Source organism: Bidens hawaiensis, unplaced genomic scaffold, assembly GCF_021521415.1.
Source record: "Bidens hawaiensis isolate Kalapana, Puna unplaced genomic scaffold, B.hawaiensis_p1.1 tig00018938_1, whole genome shotgun sequence".
Classification (NCBI taxonomy): domain Eukaryota; kingdom Viridiplantae; phylum Streptophyta; class Magnoliopsida; order Asterales; family Asteraceae; genus Bidens; species Bidens hawaiensis.
This window is the reverse complement of record NW_027492874.1, coordinates 291,852-298,167: the sequence shown is the minus strand read 5'-3', so window position 1 is coordinate 298,167 and position 6,316 is coordinate 291,852.

The following is a 6,316-nucleotide window of genomic DNA, read 5'->3' as shown; positions in this document are numbered from 1 at the left end:
TTGGTTTCTGTTGGTTCAGGGGTAGTTTTGGTGAGTTTGGTCTTCTCAGTTCCCCGCAGGAACAGGGTTCCTGCTCTGACATGGTTGTCGCTGAGCACAGCGGCCAACTCGATGGCGTCAGAGAGGGTAACTGGGTTTCTGGCCCATACAGAATCTTGAATTTCCATGGGGAGACCCCCAAGGAATTTCTCTATGGCTCGGCGGGAAGGGGTAACAAGGTGAGGGACAAGCAAACTTAGCTCGTGGAAGCGCGTCGCGTACTCGCGCGCTTCGCCACTGTATTGCTTCAAGTTCCAGAATTCTTCCTCCAGGCGCTTAATTTCGTTGGGAGGGCAGAATTCTCGCGTAAGAATTTCCTTGAATTCCTCCCATGTCATGCTAGAAGCAGCCTCTGCGCCACGCGCATGAGCTACTCCATTCCACCATGTAAGCGCTCTGGATTCCAGGACACTGGAAGCATATAGGGTTCGTCTGTCTGAGGGGCATTGGGTATGGAGGAAAGTGTTTTCTATTTTCTCAAGCCACTGGAGCATCACGGTGGCTCCTTCAAGACCTGTGAACTTTGGAGGGTTACCCGCGTTAAAGGACTTAATGTTATAACTGGAGGTGTTGGTATTGTTTTGGCTCAAAGCTTGGGCTATTGCGGCGGCCATTTCCTGGGAACGTTGCTGTCTACGCATGCGCGAGGCTTCTCTTCTCTGAAATCGGCGAGATAGCGGACGCATTCTATAAAAATTTTAATTTTAGTTAATATCTTGGTTTTAGCGCAAAGTTTTAATCTTATAAAGCTTGGTTTCACGGAGTCAGTTACTGTCAAAAGTTAAAGTAAAATAAATGACCCTAAATGCAGACTTAATAAAGGTAACAAATTCGAATCAAGAATCGACAATTCATGTATCACCATGACTTTCCGAATTCCCAATTTAAAATATACGAGCAAACAAGTATTGGAGATTGACGATTCATGTATCACCATGACTTTTCAATCTTCAATATAAAATATACAAGAAAATGAGTATGGGAGGTTGACAATTCATGTATCACCATGACTTTTCAAGTCTCCAACCTCAGAACATAATCGTAAATGGAAATTGAAAATCAACTATTCATGTATCACCATGACTTTTCGGATTTTCAAATCCAACAAACGAATATGTAAGAAAAATCAATAAAAATCGAAATTCAACAAAAATCGAAATATCGCGGAATAAAACATAAAATCATATACTGCGCAAGCGCGAGCATATTCATAAATAACGAGTAATTAACAATAAGCGCGCAAACATGAGATTTCTCTCATGCGCGAGAAGGGACTCTTAGGTATTCTAGGCCGTTACGTCTAACCACCTATCCTAAAGTCAACGAGCTCTGATACCAATCTGTAACACCCCGACCAAAGGCGGATTATACATCGGGGCGCCACATATTGTTTCATTACTCGTGACACTATTGGGTGTCAATATTTAATAAATACATTCATTCGCGCACGCGCAGGGTAAACACAAGATAACATAAAACATCATAAATCAATATATTATAAATCATAATATTCGAACAGCAATAACTTGTCTTGATACATTTTAATCTAGGTCCAAAATAAAGAAAACTTCCTATGTGTCCACAAGCTCCAAAACAGCTACTGCAAACCTGAACATGTGTTAAAATAAACGTCAAACACTTGCGTGTTGGTGAGAAATCAAGTTTAATACAATACATAGATAACAATAAATCTGCGCGCAACACGTGTATGTCTGGTGTTTAACAAGGGTGCAATCAGATTGTGATCAAGCCTAGATAGATCATAGCTCATAGTTCATAGTTCAATCCGTGCTCCCAATTGAGCACAAAAACGAGAAAACATCTGTGCAAGTGTAAACAAAGAAAACCGTAAACGATAGGTCTCCCGTGTTCATCTAATGGATCCATGAAAACTGCGGAATAGGCCGAACAAAGCGGTTAATGATACACACATACAAATAAACAGCCAAGTAAACGTCCTCAACACATGGGATACTGCGCGACTAAAGCTCATAAACAAGTTTAAGACTCTAAGTTTGTATGAACACATGAACATCCCAAAACATTAAAAGCAAAAAGGGATTAGGTACGAGATTACTCACTTGATAAAGATGCGATGATAGATAAAGCAAAAACCAACTTTAAACAAGCACAAGTTAATCTATAAATAAGATTATTGTTTTAATGATTTGTTTTAAGTCTTGATTATAAGTTAGCATAATTAATAAGTAAAATATATATATATTACCGGAAAAGCAGGGCAGAACAGGGAGGAAGACGGAGGCAAGAGAGGAGGGAGGCGGCAGAGAGCAAGGAAAACAGGAGAGAGTAAGTGTTTGTGTGTGTAGTGTTAAGAAAAATAATACTATATATAGGCAAACCCTAGGGGACACAAACCCTAGAAAAGATCTCCAAAAGTAAAAGAAAAGATATCAACAGTAAAAAGTTCTGAAAAGTAAAGATATCAAAAGATATGGTAGCAGGGAAAAAGAGAAAAAGGCTGACAGGATTCAGAAAAAGGCATGGGAGAGGACAGATAAAGTTACTGGTCAAGCATGGAAAAAGCAGATCCTCAAAAGATTATGTCAGTCACTTTATCTGCCAACCAATGGGGTTGGCGCGCATGCTGCGCCGAAAGCAACTTTTCAGACATAAAGCAGATTAGGTCAACAGCTCAAAAGATAAGACAACTCAAAAGCAACGGCTAGGTTCAACAGAAGAAAACTCAAAAGGTTTAGCGCGAGAAGGCTGGAGCGCGAAGGCAAAAGTGCGCGAGCGCGAAGGCAGACAGAACCAACCTTAACGCGTCGCGGGAAGAATCACATTTCTTAGCGCGCCGCGGGAGGAACTAAAATTCCTAGCGCGCCGCGGGAAGAACTAAAATTCTTCGCGCGTCGAGGGATGAACTACGATTCTTAGCGCGCTGCGAGAAGAACTACAAATCCTTAGCGCGTCGCGGGAAGAACTACCGTTCTTAGCGCGTTGCGAGAAGAATTACAATTCTTAGCGCGCTGCGAGAAGAGTTCTTCTCGCGAATCGCTGTACAGGTGGTCTTCACGCAGGATTCCTTGTAAGGGAGTCTGGCGCGTGGAGCTGCGCAGACAACCTTAGGCGGGAAGGAACAAAGGACAAGCAAAGAGTTAGAAGAAAAAGAGGGAAACAAGGCTAAAGGGCGGGACGGCGACAAGAGGGAAAAGAAGGCGGAAAGAGAGAAGAAAAGGGAGGGGACGGCGGAAAGAAAGAGAGAGAAAGAGGCGGGAAGGAAAATATATTATTATTATTAAAAGTAAAATATAAGTATAAATATATATTAAATCATAAAAGAAAGAGATCGGATAAGGGAAACGGGTACCTGGGTCGGGTCGGATCGGGTCAGATGTCACATGCATACTAAAAGTCAGCTACGCTGAGTGAGTTCTAGTTAATCAGGTATCATACAATTTATTCCCATATATTACTTCCCGTATCCGAAGACACATATTACTACCTTAACCTTGTATAAATATCCATAGGAGGATCGTCACGTAATATTTATTAAAAGAACCATTACCATTACCCTACCATATATAATTTCCATAGGAGGAACACTATACTATCCATAGAAGGAACACTTTACTATCCATAAAAGGAACACTATACCTTCTATAAAAGGAACACTATACCTTCCATAAAAGGAACACTATACCTTCCATAAAAGGAACACTATACTTTATTATTTAATATCCATGTAAGGAGCTAGTCACTTCCCTTGACGATACGTGCAATATCCGAAGATCGTTCACGTACCGTCAAGCAATCATTCGAATATTTCACATTATCCATATAAGGCATACACTTATCTCTTAGGATAAGTGTATTAACAAACATATTGAGTATGCACACAGCCCCGAAAACGTAACACATAAATGGGGCTAGAAACTCACCTGAATTCTGCTTCTTTTCCTGATAGCTGTAAATCCCTTCTTTAACTGAGCTCGGCTGACTGTACAAGTTACACGTATCAATACTCGCCTGATCTAATCTGGTGGCCTAGTATTAGCTTACTTTACCTTATCGCTTTTAATTTATTTTTCTAATCAAACTTGGCTTCAGGCGAAGTTGTCATCAGGCGAACTTGGCTTCAGGCGAAGTTGTCATCAGGCGAACTTGGCTTCAGGCGAAGTTGCCGGTTAGGCGAACTTAACTTACAGCGAAGTTGCCATCAGGCGAACTTAGCTTGCAGGCGAAGTTCATCAGGCGAACTTAGCTTGCAGGCGAAGTTCATCGCGTTGAAGGCGAAGTTGCCCAGATGCAGGCGAAGTTGCCCAGACAGCCGCTGTTCGGTTTCTTTTCAGCATTTTGAGCGATTTTAACACCCTTGCTATGGTTCAATATCACCCACTACGCTTCCCGACCATTTTTGGTCGCTTATACACTAAAAAGCTTGGATCTTTAAACCTCAAAGATCAAGAATCATACCTTTTTGAGATTGTTTGGAATCTCGTTTAACTTGCTAGCACACTAATCGCTCTCTCTCGGTCCTGCCCGATTCTTCCCTTGGCTCGGTCGGCCGGCGGTATGTGTGCGGTGTGTGTGTGTGTGTTTTTGGAGTGTTAGGGAGTTTGGTGAAAATGAAAGATATTTTGGGTTTAGGGGATATTTATACCCCTGAAATCCCATGGACCTAAGGCCCATTCTCATTTAACCCATCTCTATTAATCCAAGTCCACAACCCACGTCCATTACCCGACACTAGCCCGACCCATACCAACCTCTATTCTTTTATTTATTTCCTGATAACCCGAGTAAACTTTCCCTCTATTAGTAAGTAATATAATTAATATCACTTTGAAATTTCGGGATGTTACAAACAAGTCCGTCTTGCACGATTAAATTAATGATATGTGCAACACACCTTGAGTGAAAAAATACACCATTGCAAATCGGCGTATATTTTAATTTTAATTTATCAACCGCCGATGTATTATTCGACGCGTTATCAAATGCCATTGAAAATATTTTATTTTCTAGTTTATAAGTTTTTATAACATAATCTAAAATTTCAAACAAATTATCTCCCGTATGTGGATACTCAAAGAGTTCGAAAGCAATGGTGCGTTTCATCATTTCCCACGATGACGGGTCTACCCAATGAGCGGTGACACAAAGATAAGATTCGGGTAGACCATGTGGAGCCGACCAAACATCACTAGTTAAGTTTATTCCCGTATTTATATTTTCAAAATATGCAATTAGTACCTCTTTGGCCTTCTTCCACAATTTTAAACTATAACGTTTAAGAGTATGACGACTTACGTGAGTGTATTGTGGTTGAAGCGTATCTCGAATCATGGCGGTTAAGCGAGGGTTGTCGAAGTGGCTAAACGGCAAAGCTTCTTGAATCACAAACTTCGCCATACGATCTTGAACTCGATCAATTTGGTATGTAAATATTCCGCCTTTACTATCCATTTGCGTTTGTTGCGAATCGACGTTCTTTTTCAACGCCTTGCAATACGGGTTTTCAATGTGTTTCTTCAAATTTGAATTCGAAAGTGGGTTTAAATAAACCCCACAAAACTTGCACCGAGCCTTCAATGAATGGTCACTCAATTCAACCAAATCCCAATTGCACCAAATCTCTTGATTACGATTATGAGGTACAATACGAACGAAACTTGGTTCGGCGTTGGAACCTTGACCAACCGATGATTGCGAGGTAGCCATAACAACAAATATGAATATAGAAGAAGAGAAAACAAGAGATTAAAGAACTCAAAACGTTGTAATAGTGTTTTTTTGTATTTTTTTGCGTTCGGGTTTGCGTTTTGAGTGTTGTGATGAACCCATGACACCAAATACCTATTTATACTAGTAGTGGGGTGCTTGGGGGAGCCAAAAAACGACTATTTTTGACCCCAACGGTCAAAAAACGGCCAAAAAAACGATTTCCAATAGCTATATTCGATCCAACGGCTAGAACCGGTTAGGAACCGGTTCCGGATGGTTCGGTTCCAGGACCGGTTCCGGTTCGGTTCCAGTTCCTACCCGCCCCCACTCAGAAATGCAAGAACCGGTCACGGATCATCGGGTTGAATCAGATAGGGTCCGGTTCCTAAAAAAAACGGGTAGGAACCGCTTCGGGTCCACCGGTTCGGTTCCAGGAACCGGTTTCGTTGAACATCTCTACCAAATATTATTATTTTTATCTTCGTCATCATCATTTTTTTATTATAAAGTTTATTTTTAAAGGAAAAGAATCTTTCCTAAGATTTCCAAAAATAGACTGTTCTTAATATCTTAATTTTTCTTATTTAAT